This window comes from Ranitomeya variabilis, chromosome 5 (assembly GCF_051348905.1).
Source record: "Ranitomeya variabilis isolate aRanVar5 chromosome 5, aRanVar5.hap1, whole genome shotgun sequence".
Taxonomy (NCBI): domain Eukaryota; kingdom Metazoa; phylum Chordata; class Amphibia; order Anura; family Dendrobatidae; genus Ranitomeya; species Ranitomeya variabilis.
In genome coordinates this window covers 136,733,598-136,747,468 of record NC_135236.1, presented here as the reverse complement: position 1 = coordinate 136,747,468, position 13,871 = coordinate 136,733,598, and the positions used below count along the sequence as shown (strand labels likewise).

At 44.5% G+C, this 13,871-nt stretch overlaps 1 protein-coding gene across 9 annotated transcripts in view; it reads left to right on the top strand.

Moving 5' to 3' along the window:
- MEF2A (myocyte enhancer factor 2A) overlaps positions 1-13,871 on the top strand; it is a 167,874-nt gene that overhangs the window by 29,334 nt on the left and 124,669 nt on the right. The window contains exon 1 of one of the 9 annotated variants that reach the window (XM_077263378.1): positions 3,960-4,098. The exons of the other annotated variants lie outside the window; for them this stretch is intronic. The gene's annotated coding sequence lies outside the window, so the exon portion shown is untranslated. Of the gene's footprint in view, positions 1-3,959; positions 4,099-13,871 lie in introns of those variants that run through there. 9 annotated transcript variants of the gene reach the window in all.

Genomic DNA, 13,871 nt, shown 5'->3' with positions numbered 1-13,871 from the left:
GTGGCCCATTCAAAAAAAAAAAAAAAACCCCCAAAAAAACTTAAACCATAATCAGGTTCCTCGCATCATGTTCTCATACACTTTATGCAGTTGATAGCCTCTGTGTCTGTACTGCTACATACTTAGGCAGTTAACTGGTTCATGCAGCTTTACATGAACACCCGAGCCTTACACTATGGCTGGTCCGAACAACGAAAGCAATTGTTACCATCCACCTCTCGTGTCTCCCCTTTTCCTCATAGTTTGTAAGCTTGCGAGCAGGGCCCTCATTCCTACTGGTATCTATTTTGAACTGTGATTTCTGTTATGCTGTAATGTCTATTGTCTGTACAAGTCCCCTCTATAATTTGTAAAGCGCTGCGGAATATGTTGGCGCTATATAAATAAAATTATTATTAATTATTATTATTATTATTATCTTTGTGCAGTTCTATTCACTTGAATGTGCAGTAATCAAAATCGGGTTTTTCTAATCTCTAATGATAAACCATTTTTTTTTTTTAAAAAAGGTATATTATTTTTTTCATGAATCACATGTAATTTCAATGAGAACATATCCTTAGCCAGTGTGTTTTTAGATAAGATTCCACTATTAACAGTCCAAATGGCAAGTGTGAAAAATCTCCTAGCCTGGAATACATGGGATTCCTCCTGGGTCAGGACACACGGACGGGGGCTGTTATCCTACAGTGCTGATGAGTCTTCTTTGTTGTTGCAGTTGTCAATGTTCATTGGTGTAGCACATTATTGGGGACACCAGGTATTTACAGGGGGGGTTACACCACTTTTGTCTTGTGTGGCTTGGGTATGGCTTCCTTTTGGGGCTATCAGGGTTATATTACCTTGAAGAAAACACCAGCTGCAATGTGGTCTGACTGAGAAGTGTTTGACCTCTGGTGACATTGACGATGTTACTTTCTCCAAGTGTTCAAGGCACGTATTTCTTAAATGTCATTGCACTCTATGTATGGATTTTATTCTGACGTTCTAAAATTGCTGATGACCTCACAGTCTTTACAAATGCAGCAGAGCTGGTTTTCTTCAAACACTATAGCCCAGATTCATGTTCTTTTTCTTTCTTTTATTTGTCTTGTAATCGTTGTTGTTTTTTGCAACAAATTCTTTCAAATGGCGCATGCGGTTCATGAGTTTTATGCAAAGTTAAAAATGGTTTTATAATCTTGTCCTCATCCTTTTTACTTTTTTGCACAATAAAAGCTGCAAGTTTCTCAAAATAACGCAACAATTGGTGTGAAACATCCACTACATTTTATAGCTCAAGCAAAGATATGTTTTCCTAAAAAATCATGACCACTCTACGTTAAAAGACCGCAGTGCCAGCTCCAGGTTTTCGTTGGCCCCATATAGTCCTCCATACAGAATGATGGGCCCCATATATTGCTCCATACAGAATAATGGGCCCCATATATTGCTGCATACAGAATGAGCCCCATATAATTCTCCATACAGAATAATGTGCCCTATATATTGCTCTATACAGAATAATGCGCCCCATATATTTCTCCATACAGTATAAGGGCCCCATGTATTGCTCCATACAGAATAATGTGCCCCATATATTGCTCCATACAGAATAATGCGCCCCATATATTGCTCCATACAGAATAATGCGCCCCATATATTGCTCCATACAGTATAATGGGCCCCATATATTGCTCCATACAGTATAATGGTCCCAATATATTGCTCCATACAGTATAATAGGACCCATATATTGCTCCATACAGTATAATGGGCCCCATATATTGCTCCATACAGAATGAGCCCCATATATTGCTCCATACAGAATAATGAGCCCCATATATTGCTCCATACAGAATAATGGGCCCCATATATTGCTCCATACAGTATTATGGGCACCATATAATGCTCCATACATACTGTTGGGCCCCATATATTGCTCCATACAGAATAGTGGGCCCCATATATTGCTCCATACAGTATAATGGGCCCCATATATTGCTCCATACAGAATAATGGGCCCCATATATGCTCCATACAGACTAATGGGCCCCATATATTGCTCCATACAGTATAATGGGCCCCATATATTGCTCCATACAGAATAATGGGCCCCATATATTGCTCCATACAGTATTATGGGCACCATATAATCCTCCATACAGAATAATGGGCCCCATATATTGCTCCATACAGAATAATGGGCCCCATATAATGCTCCATACAGTATTATGGGCACCATATAATGCTCCATACAGAATAATGGGCCCAGTATATTGCTCCATACAGAATAATGGGCCCCATATATCGCTCCATATAGTACAATGGGCCCCCATATATTCCTCCATACAGAATAGTGGGCCCCATATATTGCTCCATACAGTATAATGGCCCCATATATTGCTCCATACAGAACCATGGGCCCCATATATTGCTCCATACAGTATAATGACCCCATGTTTTGCTCCATACAGAATAATGGGCCCCATATATTGCTCCATACAGTATTATGGGCACCATATAATGCTCCATACAGTATTATGGGCACCATATAATGCTCCATACAGAATAATGGGCCCCATATATTGCTCCATACAGAATAATGGGACCCATATATTGCTCCATACAGAATAATGGGACCCATATATTGCTCCATACAGTACAATGGGCCCCCATATATTCCTCCATACAGAATAGTGGGCCCCATATATTGCTCCATACAGTATAATGGCCCCATGTATTGCTCCATACAGAACCATGGGCCCCATATATTGCTCCATACAGTATAATGGCCCCATGTTTTGCTCCATACAGAATAATGGGCCCCATGTTTTGCTCCATACAGAATAATGGGCCCCATATATTGATCCATACAATATATATTGGTCCCATACACTATATAATGGCCCCATATATTACCTTGACTCTTGGGCCCCATAGTGTTCTGGTGTCCCACATGGCGAATGGGGCCCCCCAGTTCGTCCAGGGCCCCAGTACTTGCCCAGGTATATTGGGTGGTGACACTGGCCCTGAAAAACTCTTTGGCCTCATTTTTGATATTTGATATGCTTTTATTTCTCATAGAATTCTATGGAGAGCTTGAAAGGGAAATGTAAATAATTGCGTTTTTACATTCAGAATTATGGTGTTTCTGTATTAAAATTGCTTTGCGCACACAATAAAAAATGCAGGAAAGGAGGAACCGTATCCAAAAAGTAAATTGTGTAATTTGTTGCGAACCCCTGCAGAAAGCAAACCGAAAAGGGAAACTGCATATTTGGTACTCGAGAGCGGACTTCTAAGGTATGGCTTCACCCAACACGAATTCAACAGAAAAAAAAATCTGCCACATACGGTATTTGGTCGAATCTCATCCACTTTGCTGCTCTGTACTACGCTGTGTTGGAATATTTGTCCCATGTAAAAATATTCTTTGTGGTCGTTCTTCTAGTTTGTAATTTGCAGAACTGGGGACAACATACAGGAAGGCAGGAGATTGGCAGTAAAGCTGGTAAAATCAGTTTTGGCACATTCAGTATTCTACAGTGATCTGATAAACGGGAATGATGTAACATTTACACCAAGGTTGCTTAGATTTTTGTGTTATAGATGATGGAAATGATTCTTTACACAGACTCGAACATTTTCATTACGATTAGACAGTGCTAAGTTTCGCAGCTTCTTATACTTTGTGCCTTTCTTGTAGATTGATCTATTACTTATACGTACACAGAACAAAATTTGGAACTAGCAGGTTTTTTTTGTTAATTTTCTTAAAGAACGTAGACACATCAAAAGGAATGCTTCAGGCCGACAACTTCCTATTTCCTAGCCCTATCTTTGCTGATGCAGGTGAAATGAAAGCCGTCAGTCAGTGCTATCTCAGCTGTTACCGGCCGACCATCAATATTCATTGCTTCAGCTGCTATTGCTCCTCAAATGGGAAGCAGAGAGCGAGAGAGAAAAGGGGACGGCAGTGCACGGTGAGAACGCCTGTCCTCTCCTCCCTGGGTGACAGCTTCCAGCACTTGGACCTTCCTGCGGGTCAGCAGATCATCGCTGCCTGTATCTGCAGATCTCCAGAAGCTGGCAGGATCTCCCTCTGGGCACCATTCTGTAGGTACAGATGTTTGCTCACCTCGTGAGTAAATACTACAATATTTCCCTGTAACTGTGCTGTGAGTCTGTGTTTAGCTATAGGACTCCTAAATAAATGTAGCTGGCGGTTTCCTATTTGATCAGGTGCCAGTGCAGATGGCATGTTACCGTACTTCTCTTATATTGTAGAGTAGTGATATCAGCGGCTGGCCTCCCTACCCCGGTGTCATCTGTCTGTGTCGGTGTGGTGTCGGTGACAGTGGCACTGCCTCTTGTCTAATGGCACGGTGTATTTATTACCCGGGGGTAACCTTCTTTGTGCTGTAAACTTTTTGTTAGTGTAACATTAGTGAGAGGACTGACCAGATTCTCACAGATTAAGGAAAAAGCACATACCGCACTTTAGTAATGCAAAAAGATTTTTATTTCCATGTGCAAGCAGTGAGCAGACAGGTAATCAAACTTTAAGGTGCAGGGGATTGAGAAACATACGTTTCGACCCTGTCCGAGGTCTTTGTCACAAAGTCGCTATATGGCAAGTGAGTCAGGGTGATGCTGAGCCAAAGTCATGTCCAGTTGCCAATTCTCCACCTCTACATAACACACTTTGTTTTGTTTTTTTGCATTTGTATAGAATAGTGTAATTAACTTTACTATGCTATGCAGCCAAAAATAAAGGTGTACTGGCATCGTCCAGAGGCTACATTTTTGGCCTCCCATCAGGTGGATAGGGCCTATGGCATGGGGACGTATGCCTGAGAGCTTTCCTGGTGCAGATGCAAAATAAAGTGCACAGAGGTAGGTGTCTGTATGTATGTATGTGTATATATCGTCTTATGAAGTGTTTCTTTACACTAAATATGTGTGTGGGCTGTGGTGTCCTACCCTACCACAGCTCTCTTTGGGATCCAGCTCCGTTTTGCCCCTCATCTGAGTGATGACGATGCTCTGCAGGCTCTCTCGGTCACACTGCGGTTTGCGTGACCTGGAATTGGCGTTTACAATGTAGGTCTATGGAGCGTCAGAACAAGGCCCCATAGACTTACCTTGTAAAAGCGACTTCCAGTTCCCGCATAGCGAGTCCGATAAGTCTAAAGAGCGGTGATGTCTCTGAAAAGAGGAGCAGAACGCTGCTGGGTCCCGGATAATGCAGTAGGCAAGTATGTTTTAACACACTGACACTACACATACTCACATGTTTAGTATAAAAAAACATTTAATAAGAGTGCTTATTTAATGTCCATCTGTAAAAATGGACGAAAAAAAAGTTTAATTGGCTTTCTGAATGGTATACCGGCCCCTAAAGTCTGAAATAGTTCTATCTAGTCTGTAGACTTCTTTATTTTAACATATACAACATGAAGATTATCTTTATGTGAATAGTTGGCAGAATATCCTAAAATGGGTTCATTTGATTAACATGTCCATCAATCGCGTACATGCTCTATCCAAGATTTTCACAGACTATAATGCACATGTGTTCCATGGGGCTATGCGCCTGTCAATGTAAGTACACAAGAAATCAGGGAGATATGTCAGGGAGATATGTCCATTCTTGATCTGAGTAGGAACCAAAAGGAAGAAGAACAAACAAACTTAAAGTAACATTTAATGTTAATCACTTAAAAGTATGTACAGTACACGTGTGTATGTGTGTGTGTATATATATATATATATATATATATATATTACTTACACACTGCTCAAAAAAATAAAGGGAACACTAAAATCCCACATCCTAGATATCTCTGAATGAAATATTCCACTTGCAAATTTTTATTCATTGCATAGTGGAATGTGTTCAGAACAATAAAACATAACATTTATCAATGTAAATCAAAATGAATATCCCATGGAGGTCTGGATTTGGATTGATACTCAAAATCAAAGTGTAGAATCAAATTACAGGCTGATCCCACTTCAGTGAAAATGCCTCATGACAAGGAAATGATGCTCAGTAGTGTGTGTGGCCTCCACGTGCCTATATGACCTCTCTAATGTACAACGCCTGGGCATGCTCCTGATGAGGAGGCAGATGTTTTTCTGAGGGATCTCTTCCCAGACCTGGATTAAAGCGTCTGCCAACTCCTGGACAGTCTGGTGCAACGTGATGTTGATGGATGGAGCGAGACATGATGTCCCAGATGTGCTCAATCGGATACAGGTCTGGGGAATGGGCTGGCCAGTCCATAGCTTCAATGCCTTCATCTTGCAGGAACTGCTGACACACCAGCCACATGAGGTCTGGCATTGTCCTGCAATAGGAGGAACCCAGGGCCAACCGCACCAGTATATGGTCTCGCAAGGGGTCTAAGGATCTCATCTCGGTACCTAATGGCAGTCAGGCTACCTATGGTGAGCACATGGAGGGCTGTGTGGCCCTCCAAAGAAATGCCACCCCACACCATTACTGACCCACTGCCAAACCGGTTATGCTGAAGGATGTTGCTGGCAGCAGATAGTTCTCCACGGCGTCTCCAGACTCTGTCACGTTTGTCACATGTGCTCAGTGTGAACCTGCTTTCATCTGTGAAGAGCACAGGGTGCCAGTGGCGAATTTACCAATCCTGCTGTTCTGTGGCAAATGCCAAGCGTCCTGCACAGTGTTGGGCTGTGAGCACAACCCCCATCTGTGGAAGTCTGGCACTCAGACCTTCTTCATGGAGTCCGTACAGACACATGCACATTTGTGGCCTGCTGGAGGTCATTTTGCAGGGCTCTGGCAGTGCTTCTCCTGTTTTTCCTTGCACAAAGGTGGAGGTAGTGGTCCTGCTGCTGGGTTGTTGCCCTCCTACGGCCCCCTCCACGTCTGCTGGTGTACTGGCCTGTCTCCTGATAGTGCCTCCAGCCTCTGGACACCACGCTGACAGACACGGCAAACCTTCTTGCTACAGCTTGCATTGATGTGCCATCCTGGATGAGCTGCACTACCTGAGCCACTTGTGTGGGTTGTAGAGTCTGTCTAATGCTACCGCGAGTGTGAAAGCACAACCAGCATTCAAAAGTGACAAAACACCAGCCAGAAAGCATTGGTACTGGGATGTGGTCTGTGGTCCCCACCTGCAGAACCACTCCGTTATTGAGTGTGTCTTGATAATTGCCAATAATTTCCATCTGTTGTCTATTCCATTTTCTCAACAGCATGTGAAATTGATTGTCAACCAGTGTTGCTTCCTAATTGGACAGTTTGATTTCACAGAAGTTTGATTTACTTGGAGTTATATTCTGTTGTTTAAGTGTTCCCTTTATTTTTTTTGACGGAGGGGGGAAACGCATCAAGACAAGTGGATCTGAGCACATTGATAAAATTGTTCCCTTTTTTCACGTATGAGGGAAATAAAATGAAGGCCTGAATGAGGCCTAAAAAGAGCATTTAGTTTTGTTTCTGCCAGAAACCACCACTCTTGCCCACTTCTGGTGTTGTAAGTGCTGTATTCACTTGAATGGTGCTTCTCTATTTTACAATTTATTTTATTTATTTATTTATTTATTTATTTATTTTTAGCGTTTTTGGAGAGTTTGGTCCATGTTCTCAGATCTGGGAGAAGGGGTTAAGCTTTCACCTATAAATAAAGGGAAGTTTTAAAGACATGGAAAAAAGAAGAGGCAGAGGTGGCATTAAAATTGCCGGTGGGATGAGATGCAGACGCTGGCTACTCTTGGCTGTTCTTTTCAAGCGTTTCCTGAGTCCATTTTGGCAGTGCCAGATCTTTGACTGCTCTCCTGTATAAATATTGTAGCTGTACTTTTGTATTTGGTTGTGTTGACAATTATGAATGTGGTTGCTTTATAATGTGAATACTTCAGTTGGCTTTCATACATGGCCAAATTGACATGTGAATGGATTCCTGATCTAGCGATCTGATAAGGCTGCATTCACACATGTCATGTTATCTGCTGTTTTATGAGTAAGGATAAAGGGTTAACACATGGGAGAAGATGTGCTGTTTGAAGGAGGAGCAATTAGTTTATAACTTGAAGTGCAACTTCATTTTTAGTGGAGCTCTTTTTTTCAGGATAATCACTGGCAGCTCATGCAGTTCTATATGGACTTATAGGACCTGTCATTTGCCATAAATATGTACCGTATTTTCTTACCTGGTGTCAGTCCACTTTACTCCTGAATATGGTTTTTCTTGTGCCTCTGTCTGAGATGTGCCCCCCACTTCACTGTATATAAGTACTAGTCTTAATGGCCAAAGGGGCATGGACCTCAAGCTGAGGCTCATAGAGAAGAATTCATGACCCATGCCCACTTGGCTAACGATACAATATTTGCATACAGGAATGAGGGGGTCACACCTTGTGCCTGCATTAAATAGTGATATTTATACCAGTTAAAACATGTTTTACATATTTTAAAGCGTGTTAGAAGTCCTCTTTAAAGGGAATCTGAGAGCAGTATGATCTAGGGGCAGAGAAACCAATTCCAGTGATGTCCCTCTTACTGAGCTTCTATCTGTAGCTTTGATTAAAATCACTGTTTTATCTGCTGCAGATCTAGCAGTTCTCAGGATGCTGAGCTCTGTATAACCCCACTCACATCATTGATTGGCAGCTTTCTGTCTATGCACAGTGAACACAGCTGCCTATCAGTGGTGGGGGCGAGGTTATATAGAGCTCATGAATAATGAGGACTAACTACATGGCAGCATGTGTCATTTACTAATGAACTCCTACTGATAAAACTGTGATTTTTATCAAAAGTACAGTAAGCAGCCCAGTAAGGATCTGTTTAAACAAACCATGCATAGGCTGTAAATGACTGCTAATAGGTAACTATTTACAGATCACCATTCATTTAAAAGCCTGTTTACACAAGCAGACCATGATAAACGATGCTCCCTGAATGATCTGTAATGGATCGTTCTGTGCACATAATCTGCTATTGTTCTCGATGTTCTTCCGGGACCGATCACTTTTGAGCCTGTTTATAAATGATTTCATCTGATGAAAGAGCATTTTGCTCGTTCATCGGGTGATCGTCAACCTGTTTACACTGCAAGATTATCATGAAATGAGCCTTTATCATGAATGAGTGTTTCTATAATCTTGCAGTATAAATGCATATTAAAGGGAACCTGTCATGTTGAAAATGGTATGTGGCCTGCAGGCAGGATGTCACAGAGCAGGAGGAGCTGATCAGATGGACACACTTTTATGTTGGAAAAGGATTTAGTGAATCTTGAATTTTATTAATTGAAATCCCTGGTGTTTGCATATGTATAATTCCAGTGGACGTTCTGATCAGTGATTGACAGTCTTCATTGTGCATGCAGAGATATTTTTTTTATTATTGTAGCAACATTTATTCCATGGCGCTTTACATGTGGAAAGGGGTATACATAATAAAAAACAAGTACAGTAATCTTTAACAATGCAAGTCACGACTAGTACATGAGGAGAGAGGACCCTGCGCACGAGGGCTCACAATCCACAAGGGATGGGTGAGGATACTATGGGCAAGGGCAGAGCTGGTCGTGCAATGGTTTGCTGTATCGTTGTTACTGCAGTCTTGTCGGAAGAGGTAGGTCCTCAGGTTCCTTTTGAAGGTTTCGATGGTAGGTGAGAGTCTGATATGTTGTGGTAGAGAGTTCCAGAGTAGGGGGATGCACGGGAGAAAGCTTGTATGCGATTGTGGGAAGAGGAGATAAGAGGGAAGTAGAGAAGGAGATCTTGTGAGGATCGGAGGTTGCGTGTAGGTAAGTATTGGGAGACAAGGTCACAGATGTATGGAGGTGACAGGTTGTGGATGGCTTTGTATATCATGGTTAGGGTTTTGAACTGGAGTCTTAGAGAAGTGGGGGAGCCAGTGAAGGGATTGACAGAGAGGAGAGGCTGGGGAATAGCGGGGAGACAGGTGGATTAGTCAGCAGCAGAGCTTAGGATAGATTGGAGGGGCATGTGAGTGTTAAAGGGGAGGCCACAAAGTAGGAGGTTGCAGTAGTCAAGGCGGGAGATGATGAGGGCATGCACTAGAGTTTTTGCAGATTCTAGGTTGAGGAATGTATGGATCAGGGAAATATTTTTGAGTTGAAGTCGGCAGGAAGTGGAAAGGGCTTGGATATGAGGTTTGAAGGAGAGATCAGAGTCCAGGATTACCCTGAGGCAGCGAGCTTGTGGGACTGGGGAGAGTGAGCAGCCATTTACTTTAATGGATCGGTCTTTTGGGAAAGTCAAGTGAGATGGGGAAAAATTATGAATTCTGTTTTGTCCATATAAAGTTTTAGAAATCTAATGGAGAAGGAGGATGAAATAGCGGACAGACATTCTGGGATTTTGGTTAGTAGGGTGGTGATATCTAGTCCAGACAGGTACATCTGTGTGTCATCATCATAGATAGAGGTGATACTGCAAGCTGTGAGATTCTATTAGCTTGCCCAGGCTGCACTTATAAATGGAGAAGAGCAGGGACCCTAGGACTGAACCTTGCGGGACTCTGACAGATAGGGGACGAGGTGAGGAGGTGGTGTGTGAGTGGGAGACACTGGATGTCCGGTCTGTTAGGTATGACAAGATCCAGCATAGGGCCAAGTCTGTGATGCCAAGAGATGATAGGGTCTGTAGTAATAGGGAGTGGTCCACTGTGTCAAAGGCAGAGGACAGGAGGAGGACAGAGTAGTGTCGCTTGGCTTTGGCAGTCAGTAGGTCATTGGTGACTTTGTTATGGCAGTTTGAGTAGAGTGATGCGGTCAGAAGCCAGATTTTAAGCGGTCGAAGAGGGAGCAGGAGGACAGTTCGAAATGGCTGTGTTGTTCCAGTAGTTTTGATGCATAGGGGAGAAGTGATATGGGGCGATAGCTAGATACAGAGGATGGGTCAAGAGAGGGCTTTTTAAGGATGGGTGTGATTGAGGCATGTTTGAAGCATGAGGGGAAAAACTGACAAGCGGATAGCTGTCAATCGCTGAGTAGAAGCTCCCACTGGACTCCTATACATAAAAACACCAGAGATCTTAATGAATAAAATACAAGTCCTTTTGAATCAAACCTATATATCATTCTGCTCAGCTTCTCCTCTACAATTATGTTCACAGGCCAGACTGCATGTGCAATGTGACAGGTTACCTTGAAATGATACATCACAGGAACCATGGTCTCTACATCATGATACTCTCAGATTGTGGCAAAAACATGGTGACAGATTCCCTTTAACCCCTTCCCGACCCATGACGCCTATGTGGCGTCATGGAATGATCGCATCCCTGCAGATCGGGTGAAAGGGTTAATTCCTATTTTACCCGATCTGCAGGGAGAGGGGGAGTTGTACTTCAGCCTAGGGGGGGTGGCTTTGCCCCCACGTGGCTACGATCGCTCTGATTGGCTGTTGAAAGTGCAACAGCCAATCAGAGCAATTTGCAATATTTCACCTATGAAAATGGTGAAATATTGCAATCCAGCCATGGCCGATGCTGCAATAGCATCTGCCATGGCTGGAAATCATGTTCTGGCCCCCCCCACCGCCCCCGATCTCCTCCCCAGTCCTCCGTTCTGTCCGGTACCCCCCTCCGCCCCCCTGTTCGCTCCCCCGTGCTCCTGTCCGCTCCCCCGTGCTCCTGTCCGCTCCCCCCGTCCTCCGATCCCCCCCCCTGTGCTCCGATCCACCCCCCCACCACCCCCTCATACTTACCGATCCTCCCGAAGTCGGTCCGTCTTCTCCCTGGGCGCCGCCATCTTCCAAGATGGCGGGCGCATGCTCAGTGCGCCCGCCGAATCTGCAGGGTGGCAGATTCGTTACAAGTACATTTTGATCGCTGTGGTAGGTTCTACCACAGCGATCAAAATAATAAATAAACCCCCCCCTTTATCACCCCCATAGGTAGGGACAATAATAAAATAAAGAAAATATTTTTTTTTCTTTTTCCACTAGGGTTAGGGTTAGAACTAGGGTTAGAACTAGGGGTAGGGTTAGGGGTAGGGTTAGGGTTACGGGTAGGGTTAGGGTTAGGGGTAGGGTTATGGCATGTGCACACAGAGCGGATCGGCCGCGGATCCGCAGCGGATCGGAAGCGGATCCGCAGCGGATCCGCAGCGGATCCGCAGCGGATCGGCCGCGGATCCGCAGCGGATCGGCCGCGGATCCGCAGCGGATCGGCAGCGGATCGGCAGCGGATCCGCAGCGGATCCGCAGCGGATCGGCCGTGGATCGGCAGCGGATCGGCCGCGGATCCGCAGCGGATCCGCAGCGGATCGGCCGCGGATCGGCAGCGGATCGGCAGCGGATCCGCAGCGGATCGGCAGCGGATCGGCCGCGGATCCACAGCGGATCGGCAGCGGATCGGCAGCGGATCCGCAGCGGATCCGCAGCGGATCGGCCGCGGATCCGCAGCGGATTGGCAGCGGATTGGCAGCGGATCCGCAGCGGATTGGCAGCGGATTGGCCGCGGATCCGCAGCGGATTGGCCGCTGTGAATTCGAAGCAGTTTTCCATCAGGTTTACAGAACCATGTACACCTAAGGAAAACCAAATCCGCTGTGCCCATGGTGCGGAAAATTCCGTGCAGAAACGCTGCATTGTATTTTCCGCAGCATGTCAATTCTTTGTGCGGATTCCGCAGCGTTTTACACCTGTTCCTCAATAGGAATCCGCAGGTGAAATCCGCACAAAAAAACACTGGAAATCTGCTGTAAATCCGCAGGCAAAACGCAGTGCCTTTTACCTGCAGATTTTTCAAAAATCGTGCGGAAAAATCTCACACGAATCCGCAACGTGGGCACATAGCCTTAGGGTTAGGGTTGGAATTAGAGTTAGGATTGGAATTAGGGCTAGGGTTTGAAATAGGGTTAAGATTAGGCTTGTGGTTAGGGTTACGGATAGGGTTAGGGGTGTGTTGGGGTTACAGTTGTGGTTAGGGTTGGGATTAGGGTTAGGGTTGGGATTAGGGTTAGGATTAGGGTTGGAATTAGGGTTACGGTTGTGTTGCGGTTAGGGTTGTGGTTAGGGGTGTGTTGGGGTTAGGGTTGTGATTAGGGTTATGGCTACAGTTGGGATTAGGATTAGGGGTGTGTTGGGGTTAGTGTTGAAGTTAGAATTGAGGGGTTTCCACTGTTTAGGCACATCAGGGGTCTCCAAACGCAACATGGCGCCACCATTGATTCCAGCCAATCTTGCGTTCAAAAAGTCAAATGGTGCTCCCGCCCTTCCAAGCCCCGACGTGCGCCCAAACAGTGGTTTACCCCCACATTTGGGGTACCAGCGTACTCAGGACAAACTGGGCAACAACTGTTGGGGTCCAATTTCTCCTGTTACCCTTGCAAAAATAAAAAATTACTTGCTAAAACATAATTTTTGAGGAAAGAACAATTATTTTTTATTTTCACGGCTCTGCGTTATAAACTTCTGTGAAGCACTTGGGGGTTGAAAGTGCTCACCACACATCTAGATAAGTTCCCTTGGGGGTCTAGTTTCCAAAATGGAGTCACTTGTGGGGAGTTCCTACTGTTTAGGCACATCAGGGACTCTGCAAACGCAACCTGATGCCCGCAGAGCATTCCATCAAAGTCTGCATTTCAAAACGTCACTACTTCCCTTCTGAACCCCGACGTGTGCCAAAACAGTGGTTTACCCCCACATATGTGGTATCAGCGTACTCAGGAGAAACTGGACAACAACTTTTGGGGTCCAATTTCTCCTGTTACTCTTGCAAAAATAAAAAAATTCTGGGCTAAAAAAATATTTTTGAGGAAAGGAAACACATTTTTTATTTTCACGGCTCTGCGTTATAAACTTCTGTGAAGCACTTGGGGGTTCAAAGTGCTCACTACACATCTAGATAAGTTCCCTTGGGGGTC